Source organism: Semicossyphus pulcher, unplaced genomic scaffold (genome assembly GCF_022749685.1).
Source record: "Semicossyphus pulcher isolate SPU_LCO1_2020_fin unplaced genomic scaffold, fSemPul1.0.p SCAF_11, whole genome shotgun sequence".
Taxonomy (NCBI): Eukaryota; Metazoa; Chordata; class Actinopteri; order Labriformes; family Labridae; genus Semicossyphus; species Semicossyphus pulcher.
The window spans coordinates 18,153,685-18,180,370 of NW_027211615.1; the positions used below are offsets into that span (position 1 = coordinate 18,153,685).

General features: G+C 43.5%; 1 protein-coding gene across 2 annotated transcripts in view; it reads right to left on the reverse strand.

Moving 5' to 3' along the window:
- Positions 1-26,686, reverse strand: part of LOC138612946 (1-phosphatidylinositol 4,5-bisphosphate phosphodiesterase beta-4-like) — a 78,548-nt gene extending 51,862 nt beyond the window's left edge. For both annotated transcript variants that reach the window (XM_069686493.1, XM_069686486.1), the window contains exons 1-3: positions 25,553-26,686; positions 22,036-22,074; positions 6,273-6,339 (exon numbers count right to left, since the gene is read on the reverse strand). The gene's annotated coding sequence lies outside the window, so the exon portion shown is untranslated. The remainder of the gene's footprint in view (positions 1-6,272; positions 6,340-22,035; positions 22,075-25,552) is intronic.

Here is a 26,686-nt window from a genome sequence, read left to right on the forward strand (position 1 = left end):
CAACAAGACATATGTGAACACAGGCCCTTCCCACACGCACAGATATCCCACATAACATGTGCATGGACGTCAAGATTCTCCAACATTCAAATCCAGCAATAAGGATCTCCCTTACTTGTAAACACAAGCCCTTTGTTAGGTCAGTCTCCAGGGTTCATCCCTACTGAAGAGCAGATGAGGATGTAAATGAGATCATAAAACACACACAGCCATACTGGGACACACACAACCGCACACACTCAAGAGTTCTATATATAGTCATCCACTTCTCTCCTCTGCCAAACTCACTTACACAAAGAATTTAACACATGGCCTAATGGACGGAGCATTCACCTAATAAATGATGGCCTAGAGCCTTTGTAAGTGTGTGTGTGTGTGTGTGTGTGTGTGTGTGTTGGCTCTGACCTGAGGGCCAATGACTACTCTCACGGAGGGAGCACTGAGGCCCCTCAGAGGAAACGAGAGCACAGGAGGTAAGAAGGGGTAAGGGCTGTCCCCGGGTTATCAGCAATCTTAATCAGTTATTTAGAGCACTGCATGTTTGACTCTGTGTGTGTGTGTGTGTGTGTGTGTGTGTGTGTGTGTTTGTGAGTCTGTTTAAAAAGGCACTTAGTCAGGGAGTTCCCTGAATGTAATGAGGTAGAGGGAGCAGGCTGACGCATTAGCTCACTCGCCCTAACCCTGTGACTGGGACACAGCTCTGCGGTCGAAGCCCAGCCTGCCGTCTGTAAACAGACAGCAGATCTGTATCTCAGCTTCTGTTATTTGGAAGTGTAATGGGTGAGCGTGGTTTTCTGAGTTAATTAGGACACAGAAATTACAGAAGAGTGGAAAAATACTGAAATAAACCTTCAGGCATCGAACGAACGGCTTCAAAAATGCAGATGAGATAAGTTGGGGATTCCCATCAAACTAAACTAAACTTTATGTGTTTGTGTAAATGTGTTTAAAATACAACTTAAAGTCCTCAGGCTTTGCACAGTGATGAATATGTGAAAGCCACCAAATGAGATATGGAGAAGCCCATTTTTAATGAGGTAACGAGAAACTAGGGGTGGGCGATATGACCTAAAATTTATATCACTGTATTTGTTTTCCTTTTGGCGGTGTCGGTATGATATTGCAGTATTACAAAATGAAAAGGTAATCTACTTAAAACATGATTCTTGCTCTTTTTGCTCTATTGTCAATGTAAGGGAACACATCACTGTGTTTTCATGTAACTTTTGGAAACCAAACTCACGCATCCTACTTCCTGTCGCCAAACTTGCAACCTCATGCCGTGTGTGCGCAGCAGGTGAAGCCACTAAAAGTTAACACTCAGAACACTAAGAACGGGGACACTGAAAAGCCGACTCGCGCAACTACGCGTCTGACTCAATTATCCCGCCGACATTATACACTGCCTGGCCAAAAAAAAAGTCACCACATGGATTTAACTAAGCAAATAGGTAAGAGCCTACCACTGGATATTTACTGCAGTGATTAATATGTGTCAGCTGGCAACAAAACAACCATGTCGAAAGACAAATCCTGTGGACCTGGAAAAGATGCGACTCGTTGCCACGATTCATCGGGCTCAAATTGTGAAAGAGTGGTTCAGGGAGCATGAGACATCACGCCGGGATCACACCGGACGCCGAAGCGCCGCAAATAGCCGCGAAGCGCCGAGAAGCGGAGCCAGTTTCCTTTCGGCGCCCATGTTAACGGATTGTGTCGTTAACACCAGACGCGCCGCGGCGCGCACCTCCGCGGCCAGCTCGCGCCCTGCAGCGATCGTTTCGGCGTCTGGTCCATTTTTTGCGCGAGCCGCGAGCGATCGCGTCAATCCTGGCAGGAAGTCACACATGAAACAACGAGAGAATCCGGTCAATTTTCAAAATAAAACACCGCGATTGACAAATGCGATGTTATATTTGTGTGCTTTTATATATTTGTCAGTATCTAAACAGAGCGCAAGAGAGACGAAGATACACACATACACACAGACACACAGACATAGACACACACACACACAGACATAGACACAAACACACACACACACACAGGCACACACAAGAAAGACAGAGACACAAAGTGGACTGGCTATAGGGGGTGCGGGCGGGGTGTCAAAACACACACGCAAACAGAGAGAGAGAGCATGATGAGAACATGAAAACAGCTCCAAATGTGAGTAAACGACAGCTGAGGAGCAGAGGCGCTTGTCGACCGGCGCGGAGAAGTGCGCGTCTGGTGTGAACGGAAGTGCTCCGGCTCGCGCGCGATTTTCGTTGCGCAGCGCTTCGCAGCGCTTCGCAGCGCTTCGCAGCGCTTCGCAGCGCTTCGCAGCGCTTCGGCATCCGGTGTGTTCCCTGCGTCATATTCACACATAGATTGGCCACCACAGAGTCCAGACATTAACCCCATTGAGCATCTGTGGGATGTGCTGGAGACTTTACGCAGCGGCCTGACTCTCCCATCATCAATACAAGATCACAATGAATGCAACGCTGGACGGAAATAAATGTTGTGACATTGCATAAGCTTATCAAAACGAGCCGTAATCAAAGCTAAAGGCTTTTGTGTGACTTGTGTATATGACGGCTGCAGCTTCACGCGCAGGTTTACAGGCAGATGACACACTCTGCATGCAGAGCGTCAGGTCTCTGTGTGCTCTGAGGAAGAGATGCACTACGTGATATCAGACAGACCTTTTCTGTATATAAGTAATGAAAAGCGTGTACTAAAACCAAAACATTAGAACACTTCATGTCCAATCAGAATGATGATAACTAAGTAAAACTCGCTTCAGAAGTATAAGGACTCCACTTTCCTGAGGCATGTGAGGACACAGCCTGAATCCAACTCAAGGCTCAGTCTAATCTTGGCGTAAATGGGTTGATGTTTCATTTTGAGGTGATGGAGGTGAGAGCAGGGCAACCTGCACAAGCTGGTTAATTTTGGCTTCCAAGTTAGATAACTGGCCTTAGCAGAGGGATGCCCGCAGAGTGAAAACACCAAATTATCCCAAAATGAGTACGTTATATCACCGACTGTGTGTGTGTGTGTGTGTGTGTGTGTGTGTGACAGTCTCATTTAGAGCAGATTAAGAGGTCGAAGGTTCAGTTTGCCCAGCTACACATGCCCTGCCGAGGACTGTTTGAGGGCCAGGTTTGCCCAAACATGGTCAGAACGGAGGATATGGAGGATGCACACACACACACACAACGCCCCCGCACACACACACACACACACACACACACACACACACACACACACACAACACATTCTGGTTGATCTATGTGAGGTTATTTGGATACCTACGATTATCATTTTGTTAAACTCAGTCCACTTGGAGTTCACTGTTTGTGCTGGCTAACCAAAAAAGGCACCATGCCGTACCTGAGACAGTCCCCTAAAATGATTTATATGTTTCTATAAATATAAACTCAATAATATTCTGCTAACTTGATTTTAAAAGAGCGCTGCCACATCTAAAACTCCCAAGTTGCAGCCTTTCACCCCTTCGCCTTCCTGCTGTCCATCTCAGAGGGGGACACAGGGACCTGAGGGATTACCCAGTCAGAGAGAGAGAGAGAGAGAGAGGGGAATCTGAGTAATAAACAGAAGCTTGAGATTTTAAGACAAGGAGCAGTGAGCAGGAGGAGCACAGGAGGAGGGAGCAGCGGTTACTCAAACTATGGGATTTCTCCTATTGCCCAAATAAGTACCTATTAAAGGAGAATTTGTGCCCCGCTGAGCTGCCGATAAGGCAGCCAGGAGAAAGGAGATGTGGAAATAGAACATGTCCATATAGAGAGGGGAGCTGCGGAGAGAAGGAGCAGCAAGGGGGCAGGAAGGGGGCAGGGGTTAAATGCTTCCCCAGAATGTGCGCTTTCCACTGGCGAACACCCAGTGAAAAGAGTCCCCGAGTCCCCGCTGACTGACTCCCCCTGAGGGCCTGCTGTGAGCACGACTGAGCACAGGCAGCTGAACTATCGCCCAAGAAATTACAGCTTTTAAATCAGTTCCACGTTCAAGTGCCATGTTTACTAATGTTTGAAAACACTAATGATGAGAGGCTGGAGGCTTCTCATCAGGCTGCAGAGCTGCAGTCGGCGTCAGCCGTTCCCAGACTACGACACTGACAGAGGAAGAGAGGAGACACAAACACGGGGAGGAAAACCTTTCTTGACAAACACATCACAGATGTTGCTCCGCTCTGACACCATTGGTCTCCATAGCAACCCTGCTGGCCAGTAATAGCCTGTAGCTCTCCTGGCTGCAGTGGCGTCACAAAGAGGCACACACACACATGCAGCATAGACACACAAACAAGAACATTTCAGCTTCTGAATGGGATCCCAATGGATATTTATAGAGACAGAAGGACTCAGTCGCCCACCCAGCCCAGCCACCCCCTCAGACCTTACCAGGGAACACACACATCTAAACAGACACTATCTACCCCCATCATTAAAAAGCCAAGCCACTCACACACACACACACACACACACACACACACACAGCCGTAAAAATGGATCCACCAAGTCCCTCGATTCTAGTAAACAAGCCCTGTAATTGGCGATAACAGATAGCTGGGAATTATACATTAGAGCTGGCTTCTGTTGGTGCTTCCCCGGGGCTGAATTATCTCCTTCATAGGAAGATGTGCACTCATATAAACATGCAGAAATCAAACTTTAATCTATAATTCCAGTGATGAATCATAATGATTTAAAGTGATAACTTCCTGTGACCAATGCTGGTGTGTTCACATATTCAGATTATGCACAACAGAGTCTTTGTTCAGACTGAGCCCTGTGAGGTCAAGAGACACCCTGTTAAATAATTTATACAGGAATACAAAGTTTTTTCCCCCTCAAACATGACATAGTTTTGATCTTTTCTTAAAGGGCCAGTTCGCCAATTTTCAACCTCAGTCCTATCATGCTATCATGGGGAGCTAACGCCATTATGGTGGAACAAAAATGCAATTTCTCTCTTGGCCTTTGGAGGACGCTATCCGCTTCTCCAATGGACCGTGTAGAACCTCCACCAGACTACGTAAAACGCACCAGGGAGCTCGCTAAACTACACTTCCTCAATCTAGGACATCCGCCTCAGATGTCATGTCTCGTTCAAAATCGTCAGGTTTGAAATGTAGACTGGAGACCCAAAGGTTTCTTAGACGATCCACCGGTATATTCTCATCGTATTTCTGGTTCTGTACCGCTCTGAGCCGTCGCCTGCAGCGATCAATGTCCTTGACTGGAAAACGGTAGTATTTCCCTCCAGCGTCTCTCGCTGGGCTGTTCCTTTCAGAGGGAGGGGCGTAATGCATGCTGGGTGTTGTAGTAATGTAGAATGGGCGAAACCACGAGCTGTTTGTACAACTTTGTCCAAAACTAATGGCGCCAAATATTGTTGCTTCTATCGATTACAGAGTACACCAGCTTTGACCGACAGTGGCTTCTTCAAGGGGCAAGTTGCTCCTTTAACCTTGTGAGACCTGCCTGATATGGTGAAAGAAGACTCTACTGCTGTGTCCTGTACTTACAGCTGATTTTATACTACATGTTCCCACTCTATCAACAAGATCAAATCTATCACGGTCTGCTCCTACAGATTGCTTCTCTTTAAGTTTCCTGTTAGAGATGAACTTTGTAGCTTTGTGAAAATTAATACTTTAAACTGAACGGAGCTGATATGCAACAGGTGTGTACAGACAGCCACTGTTTTCTTTTGTTTTATATCAAGGTGTTTTAGAGAGGTCTGAAAATGAAAGTGTGTACCAAAATTTGATTTGTCAAGCTGCTCGTTGATGATTCAAAGACAGATCCAAACTTATCCAGACAGCAAAGCAGCAACACAAAATACTGCCTGGAGTAGAGACACCTTTTCTCTTTTAAGAGTTTTTTTTTTTTCCAATCAATACTGTTAAAAATTCAAGGTCCTCATATGTTTAATTCATCCCATTAATAATGAATCACTTCGATATCTGAGTATTGTCTTTTGGACTTTTCTAACAGTCCAGATCAGGCCTCTTTTTAGAGCTGAAGAAAACAACACACTAATCCACCATTACACTCATCACAGGTTTATATTCTGTATGCCCAGCATGGCCTGTAAACACTGTACATTAACTACGTGAACAAGAAACAATGTTGTTTTATAACGGTGATAGCAATTTACTGTAGGAGCCGGCAACGAGCCGATGATTACGTAAAGGACTGACACACGCTGAAAGCCTCTGTACTGTATATGTGGGAGGTGAATGTCAGAGTACTTACCAGGTAACAGACAGAGGGACAGAAAACTGAGGGGAGGGGAAACACTGGAGGACAGCACTGGACCACTCTGAAGAAAGAGAGAGGGAAGAGAGGGGGGATAAAAACAGAACAAGAAAGAAATTAGTGGAGTGTAATTTGCAGATATCCAACTCCCTGCTCACTTCATTATTCAGCTTCATCTTGTACACTTACAGTGATATTACAGATACTCGTGATGCCTTTAGGGGAGACACTGACACACAAACAAGCGCATCCCCACACAAGCACACTCGCACGCTGAGGTGTAATCACTCACCCCCCCTCGTGCCCCTCATCCTATTTGGCTTGTGCAGATTTTTAATCATTCCTCTGGCTTCTGCTTAATAAACTTTTAATAGGAAGCTGCTTCCCTTAAGAAACGCTGCCTTCATCAGAGAAGGAGCGGTGGAAATGAGCTGGCAAATTAGACAAACGGCACCACCTCCGCCTCTGCTCTGGTGTGGCTTTGAGCGGTGGGTATGTCACCGCGGATAAGAGAGTGTACTGAAAGCTTAAAATGTAAATGTTAAGTAAAGATTGGGTCAAAGGGGCACGCAGAGACAGGAGGAAGAAGAAAACTATAGATAGCAGGAAGGATAATCCTCCATTTGGCAGGCCTTCTTATATCATGTCCACGCTGAAGGCAAAAGATCCTGAACATTTCCTGTGCTGAGCGGTAACTCTGAGTCGCCTCGCCTCAGCTCAGCTCCGCCCTGCTCTGCCCTGTGCATGACAGGAACTAAGGCGGTAAGACTTTCTCTATACAATCACTCTGCAAGATAAACTCTGCCAGATAAAAGAAGACACGGCAGGATAGATTTCAACAACTCAGGGAGGGAAAGTGGCGTTTCTGCAAAGTGTATTTACATCGAGGATTATCATATCTTATTCGTGTGTATTTTTGTAAGCTCAGTAAAAAAGTGTATCCTGTGACTGGCCCCTTTGCTCCAGTTTACACAAGGATTACCGTTCAGGACATCTTTATGGTTCATTTTGAAGAGGATTAAAAGTCACTTATAACTGTTTTTGTTCACCTGAATCATTCGATCTGTATACATAGGGACGACGGTATCGTAACATTTATCAAAAGACTGAACATATTCCAGACGTCGCCACCATGAGGGCCAGCAACCGGCTCAAGGTTATCTAGAGTCACCAAAGCAGCCGGAGCACCCCCAGAGGCACATCACATGGGTCTGATAAATGCACGCATCCCCGGAGGTCAGCGCTCGTTGGCATGCATTAGCTCTAGAATTGCCATAGTTATCCAATCAAAGGGACCATAACCGATTTAATGAGCCATTCACAGATTCACTGTACAGGCCGTGTGCACTTAGACTTGCTTGGTTTAATCTTTGAGACAAGCTACTGACAGGATCTAACAGGTAGCCCTCTCGCGGCCCGACCGTGCACTTGGGTGTGCGGTTGCCCTGTATGAATACAATTAAAATACAAAGGACAAACCAGTTTTTTAATGCAGTTTGTAACCAAACCATCCTAAAGATATTCCTCTCTGTCACACACATAGTTTGGTCATTTACAAAAGCTCGCTGTCCATTACTTCCTAAATGGCCATTTCCTGAAGGATGGGTTGTTCCCAGGGGAACCATCTTTGGAAAAGCTCAACTATCTGGATCTCATTAGGACCCATAACAAGACTAGATCACAACAAAGTAGCTGAGTCCGACTAAGAAAAAGGTTTCAATGCTGTTTGTTTGCATAACTTGGCCCAAGGTAGAACACAGGATAAACCACACACGCTCTACTGCAACATAAAGGAGGATTTCTTGATTATAATGCAGGATATGCATAACAGCAGAACAAACAGGGTTATGATGTAAGCAGGTCTACATGTGGACAAAGATGAATGTATCAAATGTGCATAGATGGAATCGGAGGTTGACCGCCGTCAAGCCAGCAGCGGAGGTGGAAGAGAGCCTCTCTATGTGAGACAGAAACAGCTGAATATACTTGGTATTACCTTTATTATTCGGCTCTCTTTGAGGGCTTGAAAAGATGGAGTGTGTAATTACCTAACAATGGTGTGAATTGAACAAGCTGTGCCTCTTAGCGACCGTTAATATGAAGGACAGCAAGACGTCTCGTGGATACGAGGAACATCTGAGCGTTTAGCTGCTCACCACCACCTTCAAGAGGACCACAGGGGTCGTTTTTTTTTGACTCTGACAAACGAGGATTTACTTAATGAAAGAGTTAAATAAAGAAAATCAATTAGTAATCAGGAAGTCATTTTAGGCGTCCACATTTCTTCGACAGGTAATCTACCATTGATCCTCTCAATATCGATCCTGGTCTTTTAGAGTCATCTGCCTCCAATCCATCCATCTCTCTCTCTCTCTCCCTCTCGTCTCCTCTTCACGTGGAAGAGCCTCTCCCACAGTGGCAGCTTATGTGGATCAAATATGCGACATGTCAAGTGGCCTCGCTGGCCGAGAGCTGTTCACAGGCCTCTTCAGCCAGCGGAGAGGATCAGTGGGTATACTCGGCACCAAAAAAGGGAAGAGCCGTGTCATGTATGCACAAGCCTGTATTTATGTTCTGCTGAGCGATTTTTGGTGAGAAAACAACAGCGGGATCCGGGGAGATAGACGGCTAAGTCAACAGACAGATCGAGAGATAAAGGAGACTTCATTAAAGTAAGGGTGAGCTTTCCAACAGGGAAGCTCTCTGAGACTGACTCAGCTGGTTGGATCCCCTCAGGCAGCTCACAGCCTGGACAGCAAAGGTCTTAAACACTGTGTGAAGTAGCAAAGGTGTGGCCATGAAATTAGCACTTAATATTAATTATTTAAAACTAATTTTTAACATATAAAATAAAGGTTAATGTGCGCCTCATTTATTGAGGTAAAAACCTGCCGGCTTAAACTTGGCAGTGGAGAACCCGTCCAAAGTTCAGCTACACAATAAATCTGACTTTTAGTCGCCAAGGCAACAGTCACATGTTATAAACACTTCTTAAAATGACTTCCACTGGCATCCTCCATTCATCCAGTGATTGACACACAATATCAAACAAAGGATGGATATATTTGCTACATGAGGCTGTGTATTTTTAGACGATGCTATTCCCAGTAACATCCAGCAGTGCGGCTATAATTCCTTTGATTAGGGCAACAGGTAAGAGGCTGGTAATCTCACCCCTGCCTGCCCGAGGATTAAAATGGTGTAAACAGTGGCAGCTCCACCATCATCACTCCGCCAGTGACAGCTCTACAGGGGAACCTCACAGGGGTGCTGATTAAAAGGACAGCACTGTGAAGCACACACACTCCCACAGGTATCATAAGATGGGATATGGCGGGGGAGGTGACATTATCAATGTTACCAGGAATAGCCTGTTCTTAAAATAGCACACACACACACACACACAAACTTTTACACACACAAACAGGAAAGTTGCAGTTATAACAGTGACTCACTTTTAATGCCTAGAATACTGCTATGTTAAATAAAAACGCACATATATAAGTGCTTTATAAAAATGTCTCTTATAAGCTTGTTCAGGTGTGAAGAAGATGACGAGAGGATCACAAGCTAAAAGCATATGTCCCCGCCTCAGGATATCGACCCCGCCCGTCCCCCGACATGCAGCTCTCTGTGGGTGTCTCTGTTGGCTGCTTTGCTGCCATGAACAGCACCTGTCAGCGTATAGAGAGGATAACGCTCATGTTGTTCCGGATGACGTCTAAGTTGCGCTTCGATGCTGCTCTTTTGAGAGTCACTGCGGCAAATTTAAACAACTCTGACCGGAGGTTAGCTCTGAGAAAACCCTTCTGGGCTTCTGGGAGTGTCGAAGGAGGGTCACCGGATTGTAAAGTGCTGAAACTGTGAGGCCTAAAAATAGGGAACTGCGTGAATGAAATGTGTTGTTTTGCACTGCATTACACCTTTAAAAAGTTTGATGAGAAGATATCTAGTAGCATCTGTAAAGCTCACGTAATAACACCTTAGGTCCAGTTTGTTATCATTAAAATGACACGCTGTGGTTTTAAGGCAGGGCTGTGCTTTAAGCAAGACTCTGCTAATATGATACACATCATGATACAGGGGATAGGACTCTATATGTTGCAATATTGCATGCAAGGTATATATTGTGATTTTTTGCAATATTTCCGTACACCCCATTTACAGGGGGTTATGCACTGTATTTAGTTGTTGGGGTGTTGCCAAGCAACCAGCCATGATGCCACTCCATAGCTCACTGTTGGTAGTCTTTGTGCTAAGCTACGCTAAGGGACTAATAGCTCTATAACTAGCATATGAACAAGAGTGGTTTTAATCTTCTCATTTTACTGACAAAAAGAAAATAATATCCCAAAATGTTAAACAATTATTAACATGTAAATGTTTTATTATTTATTATTATAAGATTTTCATTTCAATAAATGTCTATTAAGTCACTATCTATCACAGAATGAGGTAACACAATGGTGATTGAGCCTGTGGCCCACTGATGAAAGCCTTTGCATTTACAGTATTACTGCCAGAGAGGGGAGGCGGAGCTAAGCGGCTGCTTTTCCGCTCTCTGCAAGTGTTGCGAGTAAACAGTAATCTACTATGGCTGAACAAACAAAGAAAAGATGGATGACTACAGATACAACTTCAAGAATAAGTGAAAACCCAAAGAAAAAGAAACAAACTCGACGCTCAGATGAAGCAAACAGTCTGAAAAGGAAAGCGACCGTCAGCGAGGAAAATCAAGATTTACAACCGGAGCCGACCGTGGACGTCACACATGCAACACTGTCTGGATATCTGGGAAGTGTGCTCCCGCAATTCCTGTTTATCGCCACAGGTGCCGCCAAAGACAACGAAATAGATCTTTGAGATTAGCACTTTAACTTTGTGGTCAGGGTTATCTTAACTACTTTGGTTTTATTATCTGAAGTGAACTGCTAACACTGTCCTGGATGGAGAGGTTTCATTTGAGGTTTTGTCGTTGGTATTTTTAGTTATTATGGGGATAATGTATCATTTACATGTGTGTAAAGTACCTGTTGAAAATATAGAAAAGTTTCCTCCCATGTCTTAATATATTTTACACAAGTTGCACCGATAAATTACATGGAATTTTAATCCACATAAAGATATAAAAGATCGACAAACCAAGCAGAAGCCCAGCTCTGGCTCGGATGACTGAGTTGAAACAGCACTTTTTCTGACTGTCTTCTAAGAACGTGGGTGAAATTGAAATGGTAGGTAAAGAAAAGAGGAGAGGCGCACCGAGAGAAGAGGAGACCGATGGAGGAGGACGGAAAGGCAGTCAGACAAAGAGAGAGATGCACACACTGAAACATTTCACACACACTTTAACTTTTCCATTCTTTCTTTTCCTCTGTGATGCTGTCAGGAGCCAGCTCCCCGAGGGCCAACGTGAGAAAGAGGCAGGGAGAGTAAAATCCATGCAGAGAAAAGGTGAGAGGGAGACTTCTTGCTACTTAGTGAGTCACAGAGAGAACAGAGAGCGTATCACTTCTTTTGCCTGGGAGAGTGATGGACGACTGTCTTTCGCAGGGACAAAATTAGGTCCGGTTCTCTCTGCACACACGCAGGTGGAGAACAATTCTCCCCTTCAACCAATGTGCGAGTTAATTAGTGGATCACATTAGCAGCAGGTATCCAGGATCCAGGGCTACAGTCGCAGGGGCATGCTCTTTACTGCCAATGATAGGAAACCATTCAACCTGAGCTAATAATGATGGCTATTACACAGCATAATTTGACAAAGGACACTGTAGAGATGAACCCTCTGCTAAAGCTGCAAACCTGCAGCACGTCAGAGTAAACTCTGCCCTTTTCTGTCATTAAATGCCATGTAAAATCTGTTCAAGTTAAAACATATTTGTTGGATAAATATAACATAATGACTACACTCAGATATGACATGGTCTTTGCAGATGGAGTTTTAAATCACACACAGTGTTTGGCATCTGGTACATATGAGGGGGTTGGCCCTGCTGGAGAACAGATGACATAAAGAAAGAGATGTGTTCTCTGTAATCTAACAAGCTGATGTTACTTAGGATTAATTTGCATTAGCTCAATGGTAATGCAGCCAGACTTATCATCACTCAACAGCTCGATGTAAATGTAACCTCTCTATATAGAGAGTTGGCCGTTATAATACCAAAAACTTAAAGAGCAGCTCCAGTCATGTTTTAAGACATATAAAATGCTCTGGTTAAAATAATAAATTGTGTCCGTTTTTTCTCCAAAATACGTTTAATTACCTTGTAACATCTCCTCCTTCTCCTTCATTAAAGATTCACCAATCTGCATACCCGCCCACTACGCACAACCCGTCCCCTCTGTCGCGCACCTGTAGCTCACCTACTCTGCCCATCAAACGCAGAAAGCTGAATGCTTGTTTTTCTATTTTTATACGCTATTGTACGAAGTAGCAAGTGGTAACATAGGGGTAATTCAGCCAAACATTAGTAGTAATGTTAACGTTAGTAGTCGGTAGTGAGTTTGCAAAAATTACGATGGCGGTTGCCATAGGTTACACATAATGATTAACGGAATTGGCTCCTTAGGTTTGTGACGTCTCAAACCTGCCAATCTGAAAACGTGTTGTTCAGCCTGTCCTTGGTACACTGCAGGTTAAAAGCAGACAGGCCCAGCCACGGAGATGACTGCTGATGTTGTCCCTGATATGCCTTGTAGCACATGAAGAACACCACATGTAGATGTTTACAAGGTCAAACACTGGATTTTCACTGGAGGGGGGCTTTAAAGCATTCTACTCTCAAAACATGGACGCATTTTGTTGTCTACTGAAGAAATGACATGAAACTTTTTCACTGCTACACTGACCACAATAGTTCATTAAAAATATATCTACAAAACAAGACAACTCTTTCTGCATGCCACCTTTTCTTGTGTAAAGCTTGCTGTGTGTTAAATTAAATCAGATCACTGTTACAATTGTAATGGACCAACATTTTTCTTACGTTTGTTTGGCTGCACTGTACACAGATTAAGCAGCTGCTTCTCAGCTGTATTTATGAGAAAAGCAGCTGCTTAAAGAGCATTTCAGCCCTAAGGAATTCTGGGATGTGTAGTATTAAAGTGCACTTGCTGTTACCACAGTACTCAGTTGATTAGGTTGGAGCCAAATCAACCAGGACTGTAATCGAAGGGTGACAGGTTTAGGAGTTTTGTCAAGCAGGTGGCATTGGGGAAAGTTTGGTGTAAGAGACACCGAGGTCCTTTGATCTGACAAATATTGTGGCTTTGCAGGTTTTCTGAGGGAAAAATTAAAAAGTGAAAACACATCTTAACCTTGTAAGACTGCATTCATGCCTTTTTAGAGACAAGTGACAGGAAGGCTTTTTCAAACCTCAAACAGATAATTAAAAATGCCAGCAGTCACACAAAGAAGCAAAGTGAAAGAAGTAACGAAGGTGAAAACAACTATAGACATTTCTACATTTCTTTGCTTTTAAACTTTCTCGCTGATGATTTAAACTCTGGAAACGTTCGCAGCTAATCTCGATTTGTGTGGGTGTAGATCAATAAAATGATTGAGTGAAATTCAACTAAGTTTGTTCTGCAATGATCAACCTCCTCTTTTTGAAAAACACAACAGCTACTGTGTTTGGTGACCGGACAATTTACAACTCTCATGTCAAGCAAGAAATACCATCGGATATTCACTGGAAACTATTCGGATGGACATTGATGTGAGGGGACTGTTTATCTGTCATCCCCTCTGTTTATACTCTGTTTCCCTCACGCCTAAAGTTCAGGGAGCGCCTTTTTTTTACTTTATGAAATGTAAACAGCCGGCTAAAAAACAAACATTACAATCCACTTTGTCTTTGGATACATAAACAAATAAAGACATAAATCAGGCCCCTATCAAATACTTCCCACCGCTTCACTTAAATACTTTATGGGGTGTCTGTATGAAGGCAGGCATTCCCTCGCAGCCATTAGATTACGCAAGTCAATAATAAAACAGACACAATTATGCTGTGCTCCACATTCTGCATTTTAACTTAGCTAAGCAGGATAAGTGATAAGCTCAGCTGCTAAATGTTACATCATTGCTTGGACCCGTTTTTCTCGTACAGTAGTGGGCTGATAAAAGATGCTCTGCTGGCACATGCAGCGCACGCACACACACAAACACGCTCACAAACACACACGCTCACAAACACACATCTCTGTCTACTGTAGAAAGACAAGAGCGGCGCTGTGGACGGAGGAAGGAGCCACATTCCTGCCGTTAATCAAGTCATCTGATCTGACCAGCCAGTCATGTGTTGGAGCCCAGCTAGAGGCTCGGCAGCTGCTTTAGGCTAACTCTAACTTGGTGTACTGTGCACAAGGCTTTTTATCTTAATGTGAGTAAGTCTCTGCCTCTGTTAGCACACAAATGCTGCAGTTCTTTTAGAAAACACTGACGACTGAAGAGGTTACATGAAAGACTTACTTACTGGGTTTAAGTCAGGTGAGGTTTCGATTAGAAAACTTTGTTGTTGATGATGTGGAAAAATTGTCCACAAACAACATGGGGTACAGATAAGACAGGGCCAAACCCGCTGAGTCAGTCAAATTGGATTTGGCTGTTTAACGCAAAGCTTTAAATATTTGTGCATTCTTTCAGTTCAGTGCCACACCTTATCAGCCAACAGGATCCTCATGTTTTAACTCAACTGTTATCAGAGTTATTCAGAAGTGCTGATTAGCCGGACATTAAAACATTTCAAGTCACGTCACGCTCGTTTTTTAAATATATTATTTAACTGGGCAAAGGATGTTAGACTGCTAGAGGGCTGAAGTTAGTGGCACCTCGCAGACAGACGCAGATTTTAAACATTAACTGCTGTATTAAATGTTTTTACCTGTTTGAATTACCCAGTCTTTCCTTTTGGAGCAGAGGACGCCTATGAGAATAATTCAACTCCTGTAAAAAGCTTTTTGAACCACCAATACTGAAGGAATACCAAACTTTAAACAAGCTGAGCACCAGCTAGCTGCGGCTAGCTCTAAACTACTCCTGATGTCTTCAGCTCCAAAAAGAGAACCGTAGAGACGCTGATCTTCAACTTAACACTTTATTCTGTGTTCTTACTGGTTTTGAATACTGAAGGGTCATTTTGAGACTTGTTTTTGAAAGTTTGTAGCTGGCAATGTTCCCGCTGCTGCAGCTCTGGGTACAATGACCTGGCTAAGAAAAACATACGTGCAATTATCTAACTGACAAAATGCTCGTCAAGTGATCAACTTTTAGGGGGCAAGACTTAAGATGAAGTGAAGTTCAAGAATGAGTACTGGAGGAGCTTAGAGTTCAATCATGTTGCTACGAAAATGCTTAAATATTGATCTAAAAACATTTTTCTCAACCATCAACCAGCTCTGATTTTCTCACATTTCTCACAACCTCATCTCCAGCTCAGAGATAAGCTGGTTTTTTAATGTTGTATAAATAAATAAATAAATGGATAATATACAATCAATCATTAGTTAAGTGTCTTGAAATATTGACAGTGTGATAAATGTACTAATTATTTTGCTGACTTCAATCATCCTCGTCAGTGGATCGTGAAGCCCTATTCTCTCTATTATTGGGCCTGCTGGGTAATAATAGCTATCCAGGAGAGGATGGTGCAAAATCTTCTTTGCATTCTGGAGCGAAGGTCGACAGTTTAATTGGAAGTGCAAATTGCGTTCACGTGTATCCCCACAGTGGATTGAGCCACGGGTAAAGTGAGTGTGCACGCTGCGACGCGTGTGTGCATTTAAAAAGGAGGAAGAGGGGGAGACGGGGGGGGAGAAACAAAGAGCGCAGGGGTGGGTAATAGCTCTCCTGTGCTGTTTTGATGTATTGTTAGAGCCACACACATAACCGAGCTACAATTATCATCACTGAAGGGATGCTTTTATTCTTCAGAACCTCTTCCTCTCAAACCAGGATGCTCCCCCCGCCTGCTGCTTCAACAGCTCAGATAATGCTGCCAATTTTTTTTTTACAAAGAAGAGTAAATATTGACACGACGACGGCAGCTCTCATCAGTCGGTGTGAAAGTAAGCAGCTCCCTCCCTCTCTGTCTTTTTGCTGCTCTCTCTCTCTCTCTGGCTAGGAGTCTGCAGAGAATACCCCTGTCATTATATTCACCCTGCAGCCACACTTACCCTTGTAGTGAAGACACACTCCCTCATCATTGATCTCTCTTTTTTCTTTAAGCAGCAAACACATTTATCTACAACATCTGGACCAGCGAGGGTCGACCCCGACTTCTAAACCTTTATGTTGTGTTTGAAGCTGAGACGGAGGGAGCGCTGTTGAGTTCATCAGCGCGGAGAGCAGAGGGCGATGCTGGGCTTTACTGAGCCTTTCAGCAGCGGTGAAGGCCAGCAGAGCTGAGCAGTTAGTGTTACATGCAGCATCTTAGAAGGTTCTGTATACGTGCTCACCCTGAGTGACCTTGTTGGATAGAAGTGATCCTAAAAAGCTGATGTTCTAACTCGGGCTGCACGATACTGGGAAAAAGTGACATTATGGTCATTTTTTGTTCTGTGAAAAAATACAGGAAATTATACCAGACAAATGCAGAGTGTTTATATGTACAATTAACAATCATACTTGTTATTATTTGGGACTTTTAAGTCTATTTTCCTGTATCACATCCCTCCTACTTTTAACATGCTTGGTTCAGCAACTCTGACACCCGCATGAAAAGTAGAGAGAGTTCAGGTGGAGCAACACGTTTCCTTACAAAATAAATACAAACAGACGTGAGCTGCTGTTGTGTTATTTCTACGGTGTGTCATCTGCTGTTTCTAACAATGTTCAAACTGATGTTTAATCAGCGTGATCAGCCCCTGGGACAGAAACTTTCTGAAATGAAAGCTCCAGTCTCCTACTTCCTGTTGCTCCGTGAACGTTCCGCTTATGTGGCCACAGCGTTAACGAGCCCCGGGACGAGTCGCCGCTAAAAAGGCAATACACACGCTGAAAAAAAACCCCTGCAACACATGACTAAAAGCCTGCCTCGATCATCCCACCAACATGATTTGTGACAGCAGCAGCGCTTGTTTACAGTTTAGGCAGGTGACTAACAGCTTAGCAGTCAGTTCACTCTGTGCTCTCATAAAGAGCTGCACTAATGTGATATCAGACGGACTTTTGTTGTAGATTAGTGATGGAAAACGACAAACTGGCGAGTACTTATTTTGCATAAAGCAACAACCAAGTAGCAGCTTGACGTGTTGCAGATAATTTGCTTCACTATCGCACGTCCTGTGAGGCACACCGCAATTTTGATAGTTAAATAATTTATCGTGCAGCCCTAATTCTAACTTTTTATCACAATTAAAAACAAATCAGGGTGCTGGCTAAGCTAATTTGGTAGAGCAGGCGCCCCATATACAGAGACTACAATCCTCAACACAAGGGCCACAGGTTCAACAACCGCCCTCAGCCCTTTGCTGTGCGTCATTCCCCACTGTCTTCTCCCCACATTTCCTGTCTCCCTTCAGCTGTCCTATCTAATGAAGGCAAAGTCTATGTAGGTTTTCTTTGGAGCTGGGTAATAATCGACTCCGGTTCATTTGAATTCATTGTTTTGGATGAGATTTAAAGATGGATTTTGACGTTACCTCAGGTAATTACAGTACGGACCCATCACAGCTTCCTTCACCTTTTTAGCTTAGCTTCCCTGAGAGTTTTATACTAGGGATGCACGATATTGGATTTTTTGCAGATATCCGATATGCCAATATTTTACAACTCATTTAGCCAATTACCGATACCGATACTGATATTTTTTTCCTGCACACCTAATTGCAGAGATCATCAACTCTCTTCTGTATTGGAATTAGCGTACAGTATAATGGTGATACTCTTATCACATTTGTTACAACGGTCGGGGTGACGGGTCTTGAGATGGTTAATCAAGTTTGTAGTGTTGAAAGACTTTGCCTTGGCTCCTCCTCGCACCACCGAAGCTGAGCAGTCGTTGCAAATAGCAGCTTTGCTCTCTATTTCGGACACTTTGAAAAACAGGTAGACACACGTGATGTCATCACGCTGCGCCGCGCAGGTCTTCTTTGCGCCGGGGACATTGCGCCAAGTCGGGCATTTAATCAAGTATGCAGCAGCCCATTATTTTATCAGTTAATTATATCGGCGGATATCGGCTTGTTGGCGGATATCCGATAGTTCATTTTTAAGCCAATATCTGCCGATACCGATAACGTGCCGATAATATCGTGCATCCCTATTTTATACTCATGCAAGAGTCTTCAGACAGGTAAAATCAAAATAGCAGCAGCATGTGCTAGCATGAGTCCTTCTGCAAGGTCTGCTTATTTGTCTGGAAGTGGACATCAAGTGGATGTACATCCTGTTGTCATCATTGTTTTCCCAAGCCTCTTTCTATCCTACTTCTTTGCATTTTCTTTTTATAAAATACACCTATTTCTCACACCAATCCTCCTTCCCGAAGCATAATACATAATCTTTTTAAATGTGCAAATTGAAACACGCATAAAAACCCATCCGTCGTCCTTGAAGCTGCAGTCTTGATAATAGAACAGCACACAAATATGAACAATGTGCAGCACTTTAGGTTGAACATGAAACACTTTTTACTTTGACATTTTCGAGGTGCAATTTTCTTTCTACTTTAGAATAACATTTTAAAGTGCAGTTCTTTTTTAAAGTGACACCCCCTCTGCCTCGAGTGACTGTCACATCCAGATTTTCAACTGAATGTCAAGGTCTGAAAATGCATCTCAGGGAAGAACAGCGTTTCAGGGAGCTTGATCCTCGCAAACACATGCAACAGGACTAATTTAAGTGTGTAGACTCTAAACGTCCTCTACTTATTGATGCATGACTGCTGCTGCTGCTGCATGTCCATTATAATTAGGCGACTTCTGTTTTAGTTATGTTTACTTTCGTTTTTTTTTACACGAAAGAACATTGAGATCTTTTTTATAACACACATAGAGGTGTCAATATACATATATAACAAATATAATCCGACCAATATTGGTGACCTGCATTTATATAATCACTGTATACTATTTACATTATTCTGTTGTATCTATCTACCTTGCCAGATATGAGGAAATACACCCTCCATCAAGTAAACTGAACCATGACCACAAAAATGAGAAACATAAGCGGTGTCTGTTGTAAAACCATTTCATCCCTCATTGACTACAAAGAGAGGAACTTTGTCTCCTCGTGTCACATGGGGGCGAACATGACGCCACATTAGGAGAAAATGGAAAAACCGGTTCTCTTCTTCTTGTTCTGACACTAAACTATTTGAGGTCTGGCACTAACATGTTTTACAGACCCATACAAGGAGGGAGCGTCCGATTAAAGGTCAGACTCACTGACCTGACAATGTATGTAAGTCTATCTAATACACATCTTTACTGTGTATGTGGGAATCAAGAGATTACAGTGATGCAAAACCAAATAAGCTTCAGGAGAGAATCACGTCCTTGAAATATATTGGGAAACACTAATGGTATGTCTTTCAATGAATTTCACTACCTTTGGATTTTTTCAAAGGAGCCTTTGAATAATATATTTCTTCTCTCAGCACGTCACCGCACAGAGCGGAGAAAATGGAAAGTAATACATACAAAATGTTTCAGCTCCAGTTAGAAGAAGAAGCAGCCAGGCAATTTTAGAAGCCAGCAGGATCATCTCAGATATACAGCATCTTTATGGACTGAGAGGGGAAACAGCGGGTGAAATCTGTCTGTACAGTGTGTGATGGATGTTATATAGGTTTCGTATATAGTTTTAACTCCTTATGTGCCGTTTGGGACCACTCTTGGGTCAGTGACTCTGACACCCGCATGAAAAGTAGAAAGAGTTCAGTTGGAGGGCCACATTTCTTTGTATGTGTGCGCTGCAGGTGTAGCCGCTATAAGTAAACACGTCAGCTCTGTAAAGCGGCCTGTTTATGTAGCCACAGCGTTAGCCAACACCAGGACCAGGTGCGGCTGATAACTGGAATACACTCGCTTATGAGCCACCTCTCGTAACGGAGCGTCTGCCTCGATCATACCACCGACGTGATCTGTGACGGCAGCAGCGTCGCGTGCATGTTTACAGTTTACAGGCAGGTGACACACAGACTCTGCTGCACGGCAGTTCACTCTGATGAAGAGCTGCACTAGTGTGATAGACCGACTTTTCCTGTAAATTACTCATGGAAAACGAGAAGCTGGCGAGTTTTCATTTTGCACCGAGCAACACTGACGTGTTTCACTTAATTTGCTTCGTGTCTTGTGATGTGACTGTTGCAGATGCGCATATCGTGACTGCAATTGTTAAACAATACATCGTGCAGCCCTAACTGCATGTTACAACTCTTGCAGCTTTAAAGTTTGCAAGTTCGTTGATTCAACCTGACCTGTGTTTCCCTTTTTATAAGAAATTCAATCATCTTTTGCTTTTAAAACAACAGTTCCATCCTTATAGTATTATATTAGTATTTTCCTACCCATGATCATAGGTCCTAAGCTTAAATACTGGCTTACAGGCTTCTTGCAATGAACAAATACAATTTACTAGGGATGTAAATCTTTCAATTGATTCTAAATTCAAACCGATACCCGATTCACAATCAATTCCCTCTTACAAAGGGGTGCTTATTCCAGGATTTACTCCAGTCTGCTGCGTGTCTACTTGCTACTGACTAGCCAGGACCGACACAATCCTTGCTGTGCACAAAGGAAGCCGGAAATGGTGCAGGGCAAACGACGCATGCAGCGGGTTTGCCGTGCACAAACTAGCTGATGTTGAACATTTACTTAGATGAAAAAAACTTGGACCGATTTTTTTCAGCATCCCTATGATTTACTGTGGGGATAATGAAAATGTTTACCTCTCCATGCTATAAAATAAAGCTTACAGCATCTGAAATTAATCAATCCCGGCCAGCAGACAGCCTTCATGCTACACATCTAATCATTAATACAGAGTACATCATTAATACTGAACATATTATAGAGAGCAATCACCTCTCAGCCCCATCACGGTTTCCAGCCCGGCGTGAGGGAGCAAGCAGCAGCAGCAGCAGCCATGCAACATGCTTATCAATGAGCGATGTGTGCCTGTGCATCTGAGAACGCTGACATCAGTCTTGTATTAAATACACGGTGAAAAATGAGGCCTCTTGCTTTCATCATTCATCACAAATCCAATAAAATGTCAGCTGTCAATGCAATTTGTTTGAAGAAAAAAGCATCTGTATTCTCTCCTGAGACGGCAAAGACAAAGCAGCGAAGAAGCTAAATAAGAGTAGGATGGATATTTGTTCAAAATAAATGTGGCAGCAAAATCCTCATCAGTCCTCACCTGCTTCAGCGTTGTTGTTTTTTGGCTTCAACCTTGTTTTTTTGTGCATCAGAAGCACATGAGATCCCACACCGACACATGCAGATGCATTACATAACTTGTCAGGTAAGCCTAGAGGCAGGATCAGGCCATATGCTTCATACACATTATGCGTACACTTTAATTAATTTACTTAATGCAGCCGAAGCTATTAATATGCAAGCATGAACCGGGTGCTCTGGAAAGAAGAAACTCAAACTGAAGAGGGAGTAGGAACAGAGACTTTCCATCAATCTCTCCCAGATGGTTTTCAGCCAGCAGTGCCGTAAGACACGAGCTAACTGGGACTGAACAAGAATAACGCAAGAAGAAGAAATGTGTACTCAAAACAACCTCCAAACTCACCAGTTCAGCATCAATAGCAGGAGAAGCTCATGTCTTGGCCTGCAGAGACAAAAAAGGACAGACAGTAAGAAGGGGGGAGAATTTCATAAATCACAGAGGCATGAATGTGGACTTATTTGGTTGGAGGTCTTAAACCCTGCTATAGAGTAGAAAAAAGGGCAGAAGCTGAGGCAAGCCACACAGAGAGATGAGCACATCCCACTGCTCCCCTGCCAAGCTAAACACAAAGTGAATCACAATATCGACAACCTGCTTCACAACAGCCTCAGCTTGTCAGACTTAAACAACAAGGGGCAGACATGTCCGAGGCTGTAATTCGACATGTTTTTGACACACTACCGCAACATGAGTCTGTCGGTTTGTGTGCCAGGTGTCTCGTCTGCGGGCCTATCATCGCATCTGCCTGTCTTGTCTGCACTTCCACATTCACAGATCTCCGCGTCAGGTTTTAAAACATCAACGAGGATGAGTGACAGCCGTTGTCAAGGCTGCTGCTGCGAGAAGGAAACCGCGCGGTAATAAAAACCCGATCAGCCCCATCAAAACACCGAGCTGCAGACAGCCGAGCTAATCAAGCCCGGCCCCGTCGTAATTAGAAAAAGATGCAGCGCAAAATAAATAAGAGAGGAAACGAGCGAGGGAGCACGCCAGCATTCAGAAAGGGGAAAAAAGCAAGCGAATCGTGATGTACAGTAAACTGGCACGCAGAGGGATAGAGTCCAACTCGAGTCCCACAAGGATAAGTCTCTAACCTTGGAGCGATTCAATATGGAGCTGGCAAGAGTTGTGAAAACATGCAAACAGAGAAAAGGAGGTTTTCACTGCTGTTTGGACCTGTTACAATCCTACACGCTCACCAAGGACGTGCACGCAACAGAAATATGACACTGGGTGGGTAATGTGTAATACCATAAGTAACTTAATACTGCATGTATGACTGCAACACAGTCACATTTGTAAACCCTGTCGTAATAAATGATATAATAAATGTGCAACGACTTTTAAATGTTTATTATTTGCTGTCTTTTCATCTAGTTTAGCTGTTGTCCTCTCTGTGACTCAAAGAACAATGTTGTTATTCTTTCTGGTTGAACGCACATAAAGTTAAAATAAATACTGCGATCAATGTAGCATCAGTCTATCCAATTCTAAGCAGTAAATTAACGTGCACTCCCTCCCTGCACTGCACAGAGTACACTTACATGCTATGCATTTCAATGCAGACACGTTATGGTGATTTCACTCAGGACAGAACAAAAAAAAAAAGCGACCGGTCCCACTGTGTTGCAAGTTTAAGGAAAACATTTTAATTAAAAGCTAAATGGGTATCAGAATTAGCCGGGCTAACTCTCTAAAGTGGGACAGTCAGCACTCACATAATCTACAAACTCTCCTGAGAGTATTATGGAATATCAGCGATACCCAAAATTAAATTTGGGATGTAATAATGGTTGTTCAGCAGGAGGATAATGAAAGTCAATCAAAGGTTGCACAAAGTGCAGGCAATTTAAAGAAAAAATTAATGGGCAATAATGTGGCCAACAGCGCAGTATTTACAAAAATAAGGATTACAATAAGAGCCCTAATCATACTGACGTCATATACAGAATAAACAAACAGCAAGGCAGCACTGTGCTGTGCAGCCACTCCTGAAAGTACCCAAATAACTCAGAGGCCCTGACCACTGACTGCACTCAAAGATATCCCACTTAGATTGTCATTTGGTTTTAAAACGAAAATAATGAAAACACCTGCACGCCCCCAGTTAGCCTTTAAGCTCCTTAGTCCACCTCTATTCATCAAAATGCTTCACAGTCCGGGTTTAAGCCACAGGTTAGGGATTGTCATTGTGTGAGGGAGGGTGATGTTTGCCTCTGTAATCACCCAGTGCAGCATCTACGCGGCAGTGTCAATAAGCCAGAGCACAATTTGTTTTTCTTTAATAGTGTCGATCTTTCATGGGCAGCAGAGGACACGCTTTGGCAGGAGAGCCTTCTGTGCTTTTACAATAACAGAAACATGGCACGGTCCCTCACTATAAATTTAAGTTATTATATAGAGGCCAAACCACCTTTAGAATAACGTGTAATTCGCTGCATTTTACAACGTGAAATATGGCTCCTCTGCAAATACAGCTCATAATTCATAGGTGAACAGAGCGTGAACAGGTGGTAGAGCTGATGCAACAAGTTTCTTAAGGCACCGTGTACACCCATTAATCAATTAATTTTTCAGGCTCCCAAGCCAAGCAAAAAACCTTAACCTAATTATACATTAAGGGCTATTTGCACTGCAAATAAGCCTACGGAGTTACCCACAGGTTATTCCTAAACAAATAACACTGTCTGCCTTCTGGGTGTGTGTGATAAAACAGGTTTGGAGAAATAGGAACTGTCCGTCTCACTCTGTCGAATTCAGTGATGCTGTCATTTCTGCTGGTGCAGAATTAAGACGCTTTTTTATACATCTTCCTCTTAAAAAAAAACAAACGGATGAGATGTTGTAGACAGAAAGTGACATTGATTTAACCTAGAGTCAATGTCAAGGTATCAACTCAATAGCTTTTTCACTCATGTTTGTCATGGAAGTAGCACCAATGCACTAAGAAATACATTAAAATACATTTTGGTGGATGGAGTCCATAAATTGATGCTACTTTAAAATTTCACTGTTTCTTCGAATATATGACATTGAATGAATGGAAGTATTTTTAAGGCTCTGTTTTTGTGATTAACTCGTACTTTCTGGTCGCCCTGACTGTCACTCAAAACCACCTTGCAGTCTAGGATGTATGCATGCCTAGCAGCTGCAGCAGCACCCACAAACCACATTGACCGACAGAAGCAGCAGTCTTTGAATGCACCAGTTCAACAGATTAAACAACATTATATTAAAATTGTCTGGCGGGTCAACAGGATGCGAGTAATACAGTGCAGCAAACCACTATGCATACACATCTGTGTAAATATTAGACATTAAAAGCCATGCTAGGTCGGCTTGTCCGTTGACTTTTATGGTTACTGTGCAGCTGTGTGCAGTGTGCCTGTCATCGGCCGGCTGGCTTCTTATCTGTCCCGCTACAGCTAGCTCAAAGGCTAGCCTCCCCGCCGACAGAAACATCAATGACGGCTGCATTTCGTCCAGTTTTCAAGCCGCGGAGGCTCTCTGTTGTACCGCAACAACCTGGAGGAGAAGCTCCTGCACCGAGCAAAGCGACAGGAAATTCAATATCAAACTGCTAAATGTTCATTTTAATGCGTCTGGCTAGCTAGCTAGCGAAGGCTACTGTCTCCAGCTGTGTGTGTGTGTGTGTGTGTGTGTGTGTGTGACAGAGACAGAGTGAGGCACAGAGAGGATGAGAGAGGTGTGAATGATGCGAGCAGAATGTGGAGTGAAGCTCGCGTGACGGAGTTTAAAGGTCCTGTCTCAACAGCATGCATGTAAAAAATAACATTAAACTCAAAATAGTCCATAGTCAATAAAATACTCCGTTAGGCTCATTATGCTTGGTTCTTACGTGATTTCGGTGTTGGGGACGGGTCGGGACGGATTTAATCCAACGGCGGAGTTAAAAGATGCTCTGCAGAGTCCGGGTCGGGGTTTTCTCTGTCTGTGTGGCTGTCTGTCTGTCTGTGTCCCGTCTCCCTCCGACTGTCTGCTCTGTCTCTGTGCTGCCGGAGTGTCCCGGTGCTCTTGTACCAATCGCCCTCCAGTGGAGACTGAACGGCCCTGATGCGCTTTGATTAGGAACCCCTCTTCAGCTAGGCAGCGCGCGCTCCGTCCCTCACCAAACGTGCCTGCGCGTGAGTGACTGACTGTGTGCGTTGGCGACCGAGCCGATTCTTTTGAACGACTCTTTGGTGCAACCGATGGGAACTGAGTCGTAGGTGAGAGCCGTTCTTTTTATAGTTGTGCCCAAATAGATCCACTTCCCTTCATGACAAATTACCTCAGGCAGCTTTTTTCAACTGCAACTCTGCTATGCTAGGTCACGTCCAGCAGAATCATATCACCACTACATAGTGCAGACGGTGAGCAACATTATAACCCTCCGCCAAGTTGTTTTTTTTGTTGACATCTCTGTAGTCATTCAGAGTTGTATCATAAATTATTGGCAAATCAATGCTGTTGATTAATTGTTCCTACTTTATTCTGCTGTTTCCTTTTACATTTTAAAAGTGCAGAATTTTTAATATGTGTGTTGACAAGGGAGACTAGAGTGCAGGCACGTTAGCGAGTCCGACCACTCTCTCACATTGTATCTTTGAACAGTTCTCGGAAAGGAAGAGAGCCATAAGATCCGACTCCCTTCACAGACCACAATTCCCCAAGACTAGAGTGAATGAGTGTACCTACTAGGGTTGACAGAGTGAGTCATCCAGCAGAACCAGATACAGCTCCTCCCTGCTTTTCTAACAGCTGACTACTGTAGCCGCCATGCGTTGAAAAGACAAACAGTGCCTCCCCCTCCTCCCTCTGTAAAACCTCTCAAATGCTGCTCTGTGTTTCTAATACAGGCTACTGTCGATCTGACTCTATTTCTAACTATGGCATCACTTCTCTTAATTTAGTCCCATTGCAGAGATGAAGCAGAAGTTTTTTATTTTTTATTTTATTTTATTAAAACTAAAGTGAGTTTACAAATATTTTC